At 38.1% G+C, this 15,589-nt stretch overlaps 3 long non-coding RNA genes across 3 annotated transcripts in view; 2 read left to right on the top strand and 1 right to left on the bottom strand.

Moving 5' to 3' along the window:
* LOC131548727 (uncharacterized) overlaps positions 1-8,641 on the top strand; it is a 52,734-nt gene extending 44,093 nt beyond the window's left edge. Inside the window, exon 3 of the long non-coding RNA XR_009273232.1 lies at positions 7,563-8,641. This is a non-coding gene — a long non-coding RNA (uncharacterized LOC131548727). The remainder of the gene's footprint in view (positions 1-7,562) is intronic.
* On the bottom strand, positions 3,252-13,045 carry LOC131548728 (uncharacterized). The gene is made up of 3 exons (XR_009273233.1): positions 12,570-13,045; positions 8,971-11,274; positions 3,252-7,680 (listed from the first exon to the last, which is right to left on the bottom strand). It is a non-coding gene; the product is annotated as an uncharacterized LOC131548728 (long non-coding RNA).
* Positions 12,940-15,361, top strand: LOC131548730 (uncharacterized). The gene is made up of 3 exons (XR_009273235.1): positions 12,940-13,057; positions 13,811-13,971; positions 15,260-15,361. It is a non-coding gene; the product is annotated as an uncharacterized LOC131548730 (long non-coding RNA).
* The last annotated feature ends 228 nt before the right edge of the window (positions 15,362-15,589 follow it).

Below are 15,589 nucleotides of genomic sequence, written 5' to 3'. Positions count from 1 at the left end.
TCTCTTTGTGTAGTGGTTTATGGTGTTTTCCCTTCTGTCTAGTGTTCATTGTGTCTTGTTGTGCGTATGTGTGTGTGCTGTCTGGTACTGTGTGGTGACAGCGCTCTGCTGATGGCCTCTGTGTGTGTGTGTGTGTGTGTGTGTGTTGATTGATCACCATCATTCCCTTTCGGTCCCTGCTGATCCCACCAACCTTCCCTACACACATACACACACACACACACACACAAATACACACTTCTCCATTCTACAGCGAGACTTGAACCTGTATGCTGCTCACTCATATCGACAAACCTGTGTTCAGACGCTGCCCAAGACGGCATGAGTTTAAACACTGAATCTATGTGGGTTTGTGAGCTCTCCCGCTTTGTGTGTGTGTGTGTGTGTGTTTGGAGCTCTGCATTGCAGTAGAACAGACGTGGCGAGTTTGTGCATTAAGCTTGTAATCAATGATGTGTGCGGTGGCCAGTCAGCGCCCAGCACCCCTCTATGATGGGGTCACGACTCTCACACACCCCCCAGTGCAAGCAGAGGGGTTAGAGGTCATTCAGGGCCACTTCCAGACAGATAAAGATGTGTCTGGTGCTCGGAGAACCACACAGGGTGTACATGTTGCCTTTTTTGTTTTTGTTTCTGTTTTTGTTTGTTTAATATTTATCCATTTTAGCAGTGCGTATATTATCACTAATGCATGTTTTATATACTGTATATGTGCATGTATACAAAGGACCTGATTCATGAAAAACAACAATTCATTCAGTCCAGTTTACGTGAGAATGAACTAATAAACCGAATGTTTTCTAAGAACTGTTTATGCAGAAATTTGTTATGCTAATGGCTCATGAGGCCTATTATTTTTGATTCACGTTGCAGACTTTCGATCAGCTGCATGATTATGATTGTTTGCATTGTTTTTCACTCAGTTATTTAACATCTTATCGTTTGTTTACATTGCTGTTTTTGTTGATCAGCTTATTTTGTTCACATTACAGTAGTTTCATCTCCATTTTGTTTAAATGGCTGTTATTTTCTCCATGTTTTCTTTCAGTTGCTTTTGATTTACTTTGTTGTTTCTTTCCTCATTTTGTTCAATTTTAATTTGTTTCTTTGATTCGCCTCTTTGTTTAAATTGCCACTGTTTCATTATTTTGTTTCATCTCCTTGTTTTTTTTCAACTTGCCATTGTTTTTTATTGTTTGTTGTTTCTTTCTTTATTTAAATTTTCATTTGTTCATAGTTTATGTTGTATAATGATACAACAAACTATAAACAAATGAAAATTCTCTCTCTGGTTTTCCTTTTCACTGTTTTCTTTATTTTGCTGTTTCTCCTCCTCGTTTTGTTTAAATTGCTTTTTATTATTCGATTTTTGATGTTTCATTTCCTTGTTTTGTTTAAATGGCCTTTTCTCCCATTTCTTTGATGTTTCGTCAGCTTGTTCTCCTTAAATTGTCATTGTTTCCTTATCATGTTGTTTCATCTCCTTATTTTATTTCTGTATTTTTAAAGATGATCCCTAGATATTCTGTAATTTTACGAAAATGACTATGAATTGCTTTACTGTGGCGGTCAAACACTTTTCCGCAGCTTTGGCAGAGGGGTGGTGGATGACCCTCCACAATCAGTTGTGGAAATGTTGTCACAATATTGTGACAGACAGATTGTCGTGTGGCTGCACAGAGCGCCGCGGAGAGCGAGACGCCATTTCTGGCTGCTGGCTGGCTGCGTTTTTTTCGAGCCTTCGGAGAAAGTGAGGGATTGATCAGTGCAGAGGGGAAGTGGAGCTGAGATGAAGAGAGGGAGGGAGGGAGGGAGGGAGGGAGAGAGACGGAGGGGAGGGGAGGGCGGGTGGGGGGGGTAGCGCTCGCTGCAGAATCTGCCGCTCGCTGGCACTCAGTCACACCGAGAGAGCGAGAGCGGGTCTCACAGACGGCCCAGGTACAGGTACAGAGATGCCCGGGACAGGTGTCCAGACCAGAGGCGGATGAGCGGGTGAGTGTGTGTCGCCAGTGTAAAGGTGCGTGTCAGACAGACGAGTGTGAGGAGGGTGACAGTGACGAGAGGATGTGCAGTGGTGCTGATGAAGATGATGGTGTTCTCACGAGTGTCTTCTTCTGGTGACATCTCACTGTCTGAGGATGCTTTTCCTTCCTCATTCTTTTTCTCTCACTCTCTCTCTCTTTTTCTTTTCCCTTGAAGATAACAAAGTCGGCACAGGTTTGAAGGTAGACAGTGTGCGTGTATGTGTGTGTGTGTATGTGTGTATGTGTGTGTGAGGCACGTGGCGGCCGCTCTCATTTCCGGGAGTGTCCACACCGTCTGGTCCCTGAGGATGAACGATGCTTCTTGTTTGTGGGGGGAGGAGGAGTCTTCAAGGTGTGTATGTGTGCATCAGATGTGCGTTTGCAGTGTAAATGACATGCATGTTTTGGCTGCCGTGTGCATTATTGGATTTGCTTGCAGTTAGTGTTGTGAGGTTGCATGATCTCGTCTGCGCTCACAAAGTCACAAAAAAGACAACTTATTGCAAAAGCAGTGAGGGGGAATCGCAGGCGCTGCTTGTCTGGGTGGGTGTGGGGTGGTCTTGCGGGGAGCTGTGTAAGCTGTTTTTTTGCTAATTTTGCCCCAACGCCGGTTTACCGGCTCTTGAACGTGGCTGATCAATTGCCGCTACACGTTTTTCGGTGTAATGGAGTCAGTGGCGGGAGACGAGACGCAGACAGACACACATACATCCACACACACACACACACACGTACACATACAGACGTTCATGTCTGAAGCTGCAGTCAGAGGCCAGCGGTTCTGCTCATCAGAGATCCTGAGGATGAAAATCAGGACAAAGAGAAAGACAGACAGAGAGACTGACCATCTGACTGGAGGCTTTTCTCGACCAACAAAGGCTATGTCTGCTCCCTCGACGGACAACTTCAAATCCGACCGCTCGTTCTGGTTTCCTCTTACCTGATATTTTTTTGGCTTCGTCTGCTTTTGTGTGCATGCCATTTGGTGCATGATATACCTGTGCGCTGTGTGTCTGTGGCTCTAAACTCTGCAATGAAAAAGGCACATTTTATTTCCATAGGCCGAATATTTCTAGCAGTAATCTTCGTTATGCTGGACGAAAGAGGACGTGAGCGTGTAATACTTGTGTGTGTATATATGTCACTAACCTGTGCGGACATCGCTGCACTCCTCCTGGTCCCTGAGACCCTAACTTGTGAGCTTTGTGTGCTGAAAATCACAGGTTAAGCTCTTGGGACCTGGGCAGAGGGCAAAAGCACTCGATCCCCTGGCCGTGTCCCGACAGAGACGGACGTGGGACGGATGTCTGTGAGAGATAAGAAAGAGAACGGTGGACGAGAGAGAGGATGCGGCGCTGGCGTGTCTGAGAGATTGAATGTTCAGTATGTTCACATGCCTATGATGATGATGATGGTTTCTTCTGGTTTTTAAATAAAACTCGATCCTGTATGTCTGCTGAGGTGTTTTTTCTTTGGGGTGAGGGGTGCAGGAGAGGTCGTCATGTTAATCGCTCTGTCTGGCTGTCTGGTCGCCACTGCAGCTCATCTATAAATGACCTTTATCGCATCGGCAGCAGGAGGAAGGGCCAGGATTATCAGTTATTCCCACACGAGTTTCTTTTGGTATGCGATTAACAATTGATTCATTCTCGATTTAAAAAAAAAATTCTTGAATTTGGGAATCTCTTTTAATTTTTTTGCAAAGATTTTCTCTTAAATGAAGGTAAAACATACAGCCAATTTTTTCTAGTGCCGCCCTTCGTAGTAGACCCCAGCACCTGCACTACTATGAAACAAGTCTGCTTGGCTTTATCCTCATGTATCCACCAGATGTAATGTAATTTTTTGTTTAATCCAGTAACGTAAAATCTGTCTGATGCATAGCCAAAAAAAACGAGCAACATATTGAACCAACATATGCTGACACCTTCATTTACACAAAAACGATTTCTATGAATAGACTTCATTACCTCTTGAACACCAGACTTCTTCACCAGAACATGCGGCTTGCAGTTTATTGCGTTTAAAGGCGTCCATGTTTATATGTGTCGTCATGTTGTTTTTGTGCAGAAATGACATTGAACTCCAGACGGATGGTAGTTTTAGTGGTCCGGTTGGCACGGAGCTGTGGGCTCCTTCCTGTTTTAAAGATGTGAACTCATTAAGTCTAACGCCTGGCTTTGTTCTTTATCTCCCTGGAGTGTTTAACTTTTGAAACCCTAATTTTGCTAAATTACCCACATTAGAAATGTAGTTTCAAAACAATTGATTTCCTCCTATTGCTCTCTCTCTGTGTCTCTGTGTCTCTCTCTCTTCCTCTCTCTCTCTCTAATTATATTTTTCCCCTGCTTGGTTTCACTCTGAACAATGGCGAATGCCAACTAATCAGGCTGGGTCTGTGCCACAAAGCTCCCAGCAACAGCTGAAGCTCTGCCATGCTCTGTGCATACCAAGCAGTCAGCCACGACCGGCGAGCGCCAGCCTGGTGCCCAACGCGGGGTCAGACAGTTTTATTAGGATCCGTCTGACACTCGGCACAGGCTGGCAGTGCCAATGCACAGATAAAATCTTGTGTGCTGCTCACACTATTCATCTGAGCTAACACATAAATACTCCCTCATCCCACACGCTCACACACACACGGACCATTTCATCAACTAGATGAGAAAAGGAACAAAGACTTGGATCCAGCCAGGAACGAAGATTTTGTTATTTAATAAACGGCCCGACTTCTGAATGGTCCAGCAAGCATCAGTCTCTGATGTCTCAGCCTCATTGGCATGGTTTCATATTTACATTTTTGGCTGACAGCACATCGGACTGAGTTTCATTTGTGTGTATCAGAGCAAAAAATGGTTAGTTTTCTGGCTGATAAATCTGACCAGCATTTTCAGACGGACACGGGCATCCAGAAAGATAGCCAGACATGCAAACAGTGAATGAATGAATGAATGTGAAATTAATATTTATTAATAGTTTAATAAATTGTCTGGCTGTCAGATTTGCTAACAATAAAACAGATGGACTGAGAAAAGTTAATTCATGGACTGACAAAATAACTTTAAGAATAATGAAATAATGAATGAAATATATAATTCTCATAAATTGTGCATAAATCTTGCTTAATTGACTTGGATTTGTGCTTAAAAAGCAGTTTTATTTTAATAGGCAACAAGACAGAAATGTTGACGAAGAAATTGTTTGCAGTTTAAATTCAATTAAAAATGCTTTACTTATAACATGAAATGTGTATTGTATCAATGTACACAGAGAGCAGTAAATCAAACATTTTGAAATATAAAACATACCTAACCTGATATCGAATCGTTTAGTTCACCCAAGAATCACGGAGTGGCCCTTGTTATAGGCCGCAAGAAAGATTCCCTTGATAAATGTCAAGAGATAAAGACCGGCCACTGAGGAATTAAAAGAGCCCGCTGATGGTGTGTGAGTGTGTGTGTTCTCGCTAACCGCATGCGGTTTAAATAAACTTAACATTTGTCTGGGATAAAGGTACTGAAAGTAGATTAAGCACTGAGAGCTCAGGCAGGAGAAGCTGCAGGAGCCGGGTGAATTTACAGGATTACAGGAATCTTTCTTCCATTGGTTGTCAGGGATTGTTGTGGTGCATGTTATCAGTGCAGGTCAGAGGAAACAGTGGGTCCTTCTCACTGCTCACTGCAGGTACAAATAACAGGTGCAAACACACAGAGCCTCAGAACGTCTGTGTACATCCAGATGATGCCACTGACACAGAATGCACTTGTTTATAGTGGAAAATATATTGATGAGCATCATGATGACAAACATTTGTTTTCCAATATACTCAAATTCTACTTTAGTGCCCAAAAGTACTAAACAGCTATTGATAATCTGTGCTGTACATTAAATTTTGATTCCAAATTTCATGCTGTTCCAGTTATCATATCGGTTATAACTGAAATAATTCGGTAAAACAGATCAAGTCTCAAATCTGTTTCACATTGTAAGTCACATTACTTGCGTTACGCATATTACTTCCCACGAAATTTGTTCATTCAGATTATTACTGTGTGTTAATCAAAGCTTGTTTCATCATTATTTGTTGTCACCCTTTTATTAAAGCAATAAGCCACTGGAGGCCATGTATTAGTCATTTTATTATAGTCATGTCATATTGAGCCTATTAAGAAATCATTTTACCTGCTGTTAACCCTAGTGAGAAATAAATATACTAAAATTTGAAATACATTCATTTCATGCTAAGTATACTGCAAACATATTTACTTATTTATGTACTTAATAAAATTACCCTGCAGTTGTACATTAGTATACTATACTGGTATATTTAAACTGCTAAATTAGAACAACTTAATTTTGTGCTTAATGCACTTTAATATTGCGGAAGTAGTGCTGAAGTCCAACTAAAGATATACTGAAGCTTATTTGATTGTGCTAAAGTGGAACTAGTGGAAGTATACTTCAGCTACACTTTAAATATCTTGCATTTAAAGACTGATATTATTCAGAGATCATACAATCCTCATCAATAGTGACATTAAAACACATTTTAAGCTTAATATTAAGAAGTTTGCATTACGCAAGTTCTCCAAATAAAGTTTAATTACCATTTTTATATCAGTAAGTGTCAAGCGATACATCAGTAAATATGTTAATAGATTTGAACTATACTTAGTATGAACTAAATGTATTTAAAAAATCACTGTTTCACACACATTGTGTTTCTTTTAACTTTCACTGGCTATTGGTTTGGAGAAGATACATTTCCATTATACTGGTTTCCAACATACACTCTTAAAAATAAAGGTTCCAAGGATGTTTTTCATGAATGTTCTTCATGAAACCATCGATACCAATAAAGAATCTTTATTTGTAAGAGCCAGCTTTTTTTTTCTTGGTTTGATGGTTAAACCAGCTTCAGCTAGGAAGAGCTCAGTGTGATGGAGGCAAAATCTCAAAATTTGCTTTGATGTGTTAGATTGGTACTTCATTTTTAGTAATCGTACGAAAACTTATTCTAAACTTGATAACGTACATCAAACATCAAGATGGATGGCATTCAGAGGTACAAATGATTATGTGTGTTTTTGTCAGGTGTCCCTTTAGTTTAGTCTACTTCGTGGTCCAAGGATTAAAGCTTTGATCATATCTGTCTGCTGGGGGTTTGATTAGGTCAGACAGAGATATTACAAGAATTTGAACAGAAAACCAGAAGTAATTTTGAAAATGCTATTATTTTATACATACAGTACATCATTGGGTCCCCAAATGTAAAGAAAGCAGATCAATCTCAGCCGAGTGTAATGGCCTGTAATTGGCCTGCATCAGTCTAGAGGACGGCCCGTCACTCGTAAAGTCTTTCCTCCCCGATTCATCCTGCCCTGTGTACCCTGTGACCGCCTGCCTTTCTCTGTGATGTCTGCAGTACTGCTGTGGAGGCGTTGCCAAGGAAACGCAGTATCTGGCTGGCAGCGTGCTGGAGTTATTGAACCACAACTGGCTTTTTGCTTTAGAGGATAATTAGCTTCTGTCTCACAGGTTTCTCTCAGCCGATGGGACTCCAGTGGACCCCGCGGCTGCTCTGAGCGTCTTCCTCCAGTCAGAGCTTTTAACCCGTCGGATGGCAGTTAGCGGTGGCCGCAGGTGCTCCCGTTACCTGCACGAAAAGCTGCGTGAGCACCCCAGCATTCCTCAAACACTCACACACACACACACAATCCAGACATCTTTTTGTTCTTCAACATACAGCGAGCTCTGGCAGAGATATAAACTTGTCTGTATCCTAAAATATACCGTCTCTCTCTCACTAAAAAAAACAAAACAATCCCTGTTGTGAATGAGTGTCCAAAATAATACAGATTTAATTAATATCATTTCATATAATACTATAATATAATTTACGGATATAATTAATGGTTTTAATTGCATGAATTTTCTTCTTTTTAGGTGCAGATGTTATTTTCAGCGTGCAGGTAACTTGCAGATTAACTTGATATTGTTATACTCATTCTTACTATTTATTAGGATATGCCATAAAATAATACCATTATTCAAAACATGCTCATTTTCATTATATTTGCCTTATTTTACCTTTATAAAAACAAGATAAATGTACTTATAAGCAGACATTTCACCAAAGTTATCTTTGAGTTGTTGGCAATTTTCAATATAATTAAATGTTTTATCTTATATGTATGTGTGTGTGTGTGTGTATTTGTTTCTTCAGTTTTTTGCAGTAAGTTTATATTTTTACTGGAAAACAAGATGAATGTACTGATTAAAAATAAATATTTTTCTGTTCTTTTTTCCTCAATCTCAAACCCTTAATATTTTCCCACAGTGTGTACTGCAGGAATGAAGCAGTATGTGTGTATAAGTTTGCAGTAGAAGTTTCAGCAGGTGAGTCTGACACACAAATACACTCCCGCATTAAAGGAAGTGGAGAAGAGACAGATCCTTTGACTTTCTGGTTTCACACACTGTCCAGTGACACACACACACACACACTCACACGCTCAGACCACAGCTGCCCATTAGTCTGTTAATCTCTTGTATATTTGTATTTTAAAATGCTGTAAATGTTTAAGACTGTCTAATAAATTGTTTATATTACTGTATTAATTTTTGTCTCTCTTTTGACACATGAAATCTTAACCTAACACACTTTCAAATACTCCTTCCATATGTATGAGTGCAATATTTTCACAAATGAAGAAAACAATCACAAAGAAAGCTGGATGCGGCTTTGCTGATCTGCGTTACATGTTAAAGGTTGTAGCAGCAGCATCACAGCATTAGTTACATGTGTGTGCGCACAACCTTGCTGGCTTTGGGAAGTGTGTGTGTGTGTGTGTGTGTGTGTGTGTGTGTGTGTGTGTGTGCGACCCTGTGTGCTTGCAGACGTGTGTGTGCGTGTGTGTGTGTGTGTGTGTGTGTGTGCCTTTACCCGTAGAGCGGCCGGCCAGGCTGCAGATATCATCCATCTCCTTGTCACAAAGCGCCAGGGTTGCTGGGTAGGCAGCAGACAGCCGCTCGGCGCTGAGGATGGGAGCTGAATCCTAATTCTGCCGCTGCTCTCCCCCGCCTCCCACGACGGAAAATCGTTAACCTCAGGATTGGAGAACAAAGCAGAGAGCTTTAGCCAGCTAGCTGCAGTTAACGCAAAACGCCTCAACCACATATTAAACAAGTCTCAGAGAGACACGCTGAAATCATGCAAAGTACTGTATGTTCAGAATTAAATCCTTCAGACCTTCTGTGGTTCTTGAAGTGAGCTTCCTACATAGTCAGCTGCCTTTTAAAACAACAGTGGAACCTCGTAAGTGACTGATTCGGATTATTCTACATATGACACATTCAAGTCCTCCAAGGAAGTTCATATTTACGATTTGGGAAGTCGTGATTTCAATGTCATGTGCGTTCAAGTCGTTCGGTCAGTGCATTAAAAACTCTCCTTCTACAACATGATGAATAAAGAATGTGCATCAGTGTGTTTTTGCTGTTTTATGTTTTTATTTCATTTCTAAAGTGCTGTGAATTGACTTTAAATATGTTAAATATTCTATCACAATTATAAAATACTGTTGCAATTTGGGAATGCAACTGAAAAAATAATATTCCATCAAGACATTTTTAACATGAATATTAAATACATATTGTTTCATCCTGTTAAAAAACCCACCTGAATCAGGAGAGAAATATGCATAGATCAAGCACAAATCAGATATGTAAGGGAACAACAGGGAATGGACTTTTCCACTGGAGGAAGCATTATCATGGATTATGGAGTATTATGAATTATGTATTTTGTCCACAAGCAACAGTTTCAAGTTAAAACACCTTAATAATGGATTTGTTCCTCACAAACATGAAGCTTTTCACTTCACAAGACATTAATTGATGTACTGCTAAATTAAAACAAACTCCGATACATCTTGTGTGGCCTGAGGGTGAGTAAATGTTCAGCAAATCTACGTTTTTGGATGAAGTGCTGACATATAATTGTGCTATAATGAGGTATCTTAAGATGGAAAAGTATTTTGAAATACGTATGGATAATTAACTACAGCCTTAAAATGTGTTTATAACAGGTAGCAATGAAAAATTGTGCTTGGATATGGTATTATTGCTGCTTTTGTACAGTATGCTTGTTCTAAACATCCAAAATAAAACTTTCACTACAACTTACTCAGATGTCTTATCGAAGAGCTTTAAAGAGTTTATCTTCACCTAGACATTGGGGAAAGAGTGTAAACCCATGTTTAGGTTAAGTTACTGATCGGTTAGAAACACCAAATTTTAGAATGTCCAAAATTGCAAATTACAATTCTATTTATGCAGCTTTTGCAGTATGCAATGCATATACTGTGCAAATATGCACATATTTGTATGTGATGGACAAATAATGCAGCATACAGGCGTAGTATACTGTGCAGAGTTCTCAACTTGACCTGCCATTACTAGTATGCAAGGATGATCTTTAAAACCTACTTGACTTCTTGAACTGATCAGACATTTTTACACAAAATTAGATTTAAAAAAAGCAAAATAACCATCATGACAGAGTAGACATGACTATTAAGATTTGAATTTTTTTTTTTTTTTTTAAGTAAAAGGCAGTATACGGTAGAATTACATTACATAATTTTCCGAACATAGACACTCCCAAGCCAGCTTCGTTTTGGAGCAAGTGAAGTCTGTTTTTTTTATATAGATCCAGAGATGTGTTTACTCAGGCTGTTGCCCGTCTATCTGCCTGTATTTGTGTGTGCGAGGACATGCGATTCTGTTCTAGCTCTTGGAAGTCAGTGGAGGCGCAGGCCTCTTTGTTGTTTTGAACTCAAAAGACCCTCCTGAGTCTGCAGGCCTGGGAAACAGATCCGGTCCCACACACAAAGGAAACTTTGATTTCAAGGGTGAGTAAAACAAATGCTCTGCTTGTACGTTATCAAAATCTACTGGCCTTCCTTCTGAAGTTCAGCCTCGAGGGATCTCCCATGAAAAACGAGGAAAGAAAAACTGAATTATCTTTTATGCAAACTAAACAATCATTCTCTTAGATTAACAAACCCAATGCATGAATCCCGGAGTCCAAAGTAAACAGCGGCGAGCAGGAGGAAGATGTGCTCAGACACAGAGCCCAGCATGAGAGACTCTTCATGTCTTATCTGCAAGTTTTAGGACGTTGACATGGTAAACTCTTTAACCTGAGCGTCCAAATCCTTACCACATGTCAGATGAACAGGCCTCACTGTAAAAACACAGCATACCTAATATTAATGTAGCACATATGCAACATCACAATCAATCAGACAGTAACTATTGTTGTTAAACTAACAACAAAAGATTAAGTTATTTAAAGCAGAAAATTTTGCTTTATTATATACTTTACATCTCATGTATGTCAAATATGACAAAAAAAAGTTTTTTATTTTTTATTTAATTTATTATTCATTTAATAATTATTACAAATCATTTATTATAAATGAATAAAATATTATTTTTAAATATTTATATATAGACAGAAAGAATTCATTTTGATTTCTATTATTAAATTTAGTTATCACAATATTATGTATAATATGAAAATGACACACACACACACACACACACATATACACTACCAGTCAAAAGTTTCTGAACAATAAGATTTTTAATGTTTTTTAAAGAAGCCTCTTCTGCTCACCAAGCCTGCTTTTATTTCATCCAAAGTACTGCAAAAACAGTAAAATTTTGAAATATTTTTACTATTTAAAATAACTGTTTTCTATTTGAATATATTTTAAAATGTAATTTATTCCTGTGATTTCAAAGATGAATTTTTAGCATCATTACTCCAGTCTTTATGATCACTTTTGATCAATTTAAAGCATCCTTGCTAAATAAAAGAATTCATTTCTATAATTTCTTTCCAAAAATGGTGTATTTTTGAATGGTATAGTGTATAATGTCACAAAGCTTTTTATTTCAGATAAATGCTGATCTTTGGATCTTTCTATTCATCAAAGAATCCTGAAAAAAAAAAGTACTCGGCTGTTTTAAATATTGATAATAATAATGATAATAATAATAATAATAAAATATTTCTTGAACAGCAAATCAGCATATCAGGATGATTTCTGAAGGATCATGTGACACTGAAAACTGGAGTGATTATGCTGAAAATTTAGCTTTGAACACAGGAATAAATTATATTTTAAAATATATTCAAATAGAAAGCAGTTCTTTTAAATAGTAAATATATTTGACAATATTACTGCTTTTGCTGTATTTTGGATCAAACAAATGCAGGATTGGTGAGCAGTTTTTTGAACAGTAAGAATTCTAAAAATCTTACTGTTCAAAAACTTTTGACTGTTAATGTATACAGTATATATTCATTTTAATACTTACTTTACTATTTTGACATATTTGACGACTACTTTTTAAAAATTTATTTTTAATTTTCTCGATTGCTTAACATTCCACGAACATTTTGCCATCCTTAATTGTTGGACTTTGTTCACTTAGGCTACTAATCAAAAATAGCCAGATTAGCATTTTTACCTTGACATTACATAATTTGATTGGCCATTCCAGCACAGTGTTGGCAAGCCATTTTACCACACCATTCTCACGCCGGCACGCGTAAAGTGTCACGGTTCTCCTTTCAAAACAGTGTGTTAGTTGATGGCTGGAGGAGGGCTTTCCTGCGTTCCGTGGAGGAGAAGATCCGCTCCGAGGCCACGTGTCTCCTGTCGCTCAGCTGCTCAGCGATGCCTGCTCTTCTGCTGGAGCTCGAACACAAACACTCATACAGCTGTGTGTTAGACATGAGCGCGCACGTCTGACAGCCGAACCCAGCCAGAACACGAGGAGGAGAACTTTTATAGCATATAAACAGATGGAGCAACCCGTCTGACGGACACGAGGCTTGTCCCGTCCACAGAACAGCTGTGAGAGTTCAATGGTCTGTGAGATGAAGTCCATCATCGTGTTGACTCGCACCTTCGCGTTGAGGAACAGAAGCTCACATAATGCAAAAACATGATGAGGTATAGGCGATATTAAAAAAAAAAAAATCTGGCCAATACTTGTAAATCAGTAATTATTATCACATTATATCCGAATTTAGCCATCACAACATTATGTAGGCTACCGTAAGAAAAAACAAAATTTTTATTTATTTTGAGATTTGCTTAAGATCAGATTTAAGTTAACTGTTAAAAAAAAAAAAAAAGATTAATATTTTTTAAATATTATCTTTAAATGAGCGTCAGAACTGATGTAAACAGATGCTAAGTCAAATCAGACAAAAATAGTGTTGCTGGAGCCTGGCTTATAAACCGATAATAATTTTAACATTAACACAGATTTGTAAATTATCTAAAAATAATAATAATAATAAATGCTACAAGTGAATTTAGGCATCACAGCATTATAATGTAGACTACAAAAATATGTATTTTAAAATTAAAATATAATAAGATTTTTTTAAATATTGTTTTTAAATGAGCATTAGAGCCACAAATATACAAAAATAGTGATATACTGAAGCATTATTTCTGGTCAATACCAATAAGCGGATCATTATTTTTATTATTGATAGTTATTTTGATTATTCCGATAAAGATAGCTGACCAATATTTCAAAATGTTATTGTAATTTTTTTTTAAATAATAAAAATACAAAAAATACAGTGAATTTAGGCATCGCAACATTAAATGAAAAGTGGATATTTATTTTGAGATTTGCTAAAAGTTACATTGAACTGTGTTAATAAATTATGAATGTCTTTATCTTGTTAGATGATGGAAAAGGTGCTGGAGTCTTAACGTGCAGGAATACAAGACGTGGGTTATTGTAGCCTGAAGACTGTTGGCCTACGCTTCCACTTTTCCAGAATTATTATTATGAAGTTTGCGTTGCCATGGCAGCAGAACTACTGCAGCTGTGATGGTCAGCACAGGTGAGTTATCTGACCACAGGCTCTGTTTGACCACTCATACTGATGAGAAATCAGCTCTTCAAACTCTAACCTCTGACCAGCACTAAAACAGCAGATCAGCACTTATATGGAATTACAGCCCAATCATTCTCCTGTTTAGTGGACGGACATTTAATACACATCAGTCTTAAAGATACCCATCATCTCTTAGTCTAAAGGCCTACATTAAATCTGTTTTCTGGAGGATTCCTCACAGATGTCCCTGGTATTTGAGAAGGATCTGCTGGACAGGTGTGACACACTGTTTATGGAACTCAATCACCTGCATATGGCTTTCAACAAAAAGGCAGCAATTACTTTTAAAAGACATGCCGATTGTGTTCTAGAAACCTGATGGTTACCAATATGTCACAACAGAACTGTGGTAAAGCAGTCTGTGCAGTGATCTGGCTGTCATATGGTAGTGCTGTGTTTACTTAAACAAAGTCACAGATGTTACACTTAAAGATAAACGTAGGAAAAATCCATGCAGCTACTGCTGAAGTAGTTCAAACCGAGTGTAGGCTATGTCTATGAATGGGACATAACAAATAGAAAAGAGAGTTTCCCTGTCTGGACAAGCTGGATCTGATTTGTTGGCCTGTTAAAGTCACTACATTAAACTCATTGGTTCGAGGGAAAATCAGTAAGTGTAGAGCCCAACTAATATCCAGAGGGTACCAACTCTCTTATTCAGGGCACTTGAGAGTTGATCTTCTATTAAAAAGAAACACTGGGGACATCTAGTGGACAAACGCATAAATCACACTTAATTTCCCAATGATTCACGTGTAGAATTACTGGCCTGTGATCTTAGTTATTAATTGGGTAAATTAATTTAAACTTCTCATTCATCTCTACGGAAAAGTGTGTGTCAACCTGAATACACTCTATATATTTATTACATAGGCCTAAACTTGAGGGTATTTTACGTAAAATGGTCAGCTGTGTTTATTTATTTATTGAAATTAATTAATTTTATGGTTTTAGGCCGTTTATTAAGTAAATAATAATAAATAATAATATGACCTTTTCTGAAGTCGTACTGCCCAAACTTCAACAAAGAAAATAAATTAACGAGGCAAATATTTAATGACGTTAAATAACTTCACTTAAGTAATTAACATGAAAGTAATTCAAATGTATATATATATATATATATATATATATATATATATATATATATAAAACATTAAATTATGCTTACCACTTATGTTAAGTAATTATGCGTATTAATATTACTTATGAAAGTGTTGCTAACTTTCACCAGACTTCTTCCACCTCTTCAATCAAAACCCCGCCCTCCAGTGAGTTCCCAGTGTTCTGATTGGCTAACACGCGCGAGCCGTTGTTTCAGTGCTTTCTGTCAGGTAATGGTGATTTTTTTTTTTATTATAATTTTTTTTTTTCCATTCGCATAAACTCTCCGACCTGTTTTGATTTGGTGGCGCACGCACTCCCGCTGTCCAGAAGGGGGCAGCAGCGCGTCAGTCTTCTGTAATTAATATATAATGTAGAATAATGTCTAATCTAAGAAACCTGGCAAGAAAAACATGTTCCTCGTTGCCCATAGTCGATAATGTGACACTAATGTTAAAGG

This window comes from Onychostoma macrolepis, chromosome 10, assembly GCF_012432095.1.
Source record: "Onychostoma macrolepis isolate SWU-2019 chromosome 10, ASM1243209v1, whole genome shotgun sequence".
Classification (NCBI taxonomy): domain Eukaryota; kingdom Metazoa; phylum Chordata; class Actinopteri; order Cypriniformes; family Cyprinidae; genus Onychostoma; species Onychostoma macrolepis.
Note: the sequence above shows the minus strand (reverse complement) of the source record. Positions and strands in the feature narration are given on the sequence as shown.